The sequence below is a fragment of the Hyaena hyaena genome, unplaced genomic scaffold (genome assembly GCF_003009895.1).
Source record: "Hyaena hyaena isolate Hyena2069 unplaced genomic scaffold, ASM300989v1 scaffold_351, whole genome shotgun sequence".
Taxonomy (NCBI): Eukaryota; Metazoa; Chordata; class Mammalia; order Carnivora; family Hyaenidae; genus Hyaena; species Hyaena hyaena.
In genome coordinates, this window is record NW_024080983.1 from 972,860 (window position 1) to 974,366 (window position 1,507).

Sequence of the window (1,507 nt, forward strand, 5' to 3'; positions counted from 1 at the left end):
AACAGTGTAGGAGGGTGCCCGTGTCTCCACATCCTCGCCAGCATCTGGAGTTCTCTGATTTGCTCATTTTAGCCACTCTGACTGGCGTGAGGTGGTATCTAGTGTGGTTTTGATTTGTATTTCCCTGATGAGGAGGGATGCTGAGCATCGTTTCATGTGTCTGTTGGCCATCTGGATGTCCTCTTTGGAGAAGTGTCTGTTCATATCTTCTGCCCATTTCTTTACTGGGTTGTTTGCTTTTCGGGTGTGGAGTTTGGTGAGTTCCTTATACATTTTGGATATTAACCCTTTATCTGATATGTCATGTGCAACTATCTTTTCCCATTCTGTTGGTTGCCTATTAGTTTTGTGGGTTGTTTCCTTTGTCATGCAGATAAAGCTAGAATACTCTTATCTTTGCCGTCCACAATCAATAGTGTTGTCTAATTTTTTTCCAGTCTGATAGTGAAAGTGATATTCCATTGTTATTTTATTTGCATTTATGTAATTACTTTGAACACCATTTAAACCATTTTAGGTAATTTGGATGTTGTCTTTTGTAAATGGCCTGCTCCTTTCTTTGCACATTTTTCTGCTGGATTCCTTACCTTCTTTTTAATTTGTCAGAACTCATTATATATTACAGATATAACCTTTCTGAGCTCTGTGTGGCAACCCTCTGTTTTACAAGTCTCTTGTTTATTCCCTTAACTATAATTTTCAACAACACTTACAAAATGTATATAATAAATAAGTCCATTTTATCTGTCAAAGCTTCTGAGGGTATCATCTTATCTAGGATTCTAAGGTATCTAAGTCTCTTATGTTGTCTTGCAGAGTTTGTATGATCTTAATCTTTAACAGCTAAGCTCAGTCCATCTGGAATTTTCTTTCTTACTTGGTATAAGATAGTGGTACATTTTTATTTTCTTCCAGGTGAAGAGCTAATTATGCTATCACCGTTTGATAATCCATAATTATCTTTCTAAGTCAAAATCCTCTTTTGACTTAAAAACAAAGTCTTATATACCTATTAAAGTTCTATTTCTACTTGCTTATTTCTATACCAATATCACCAATGCCCACTGACTGCTCCCCTTGATTTTTGTTCTCAAAGAACTCTGAAATCCCTCTGAGGGCTCCAGCTTCCCCACAGCCCTCTCAAGTAGTGTCTGGTTATCTGTCACACCTTCCTAGCACTAGGCCTGGGGGGAGGGCAGATCTGGTCCTTCCTTCCTACTGCTGCACCCAAACCAGCACTCCCTTCTGCCCAGTACCTTCCAGCTTTGAACACTGTGCCACCAGCCTGAACAACCCCTTACCCGTCAAGTGCAGGGTCATCTACTGACCCTAGGTTCATCTTTCTCATTCTTTTAAGACTTTGAGCTTCTAGGGGCGCCTGGGTGGCTTAGTCGGTTAAGCGTCCGACTTTCGCTTAGGTCATGATCTCGCGGTTCGTGGGTTCGAGCCCCGCGTCGGGCTCTGTGCTGACTGTCAGCTCAGAGCCTGGAGCCTGTTTCAGAGTCTG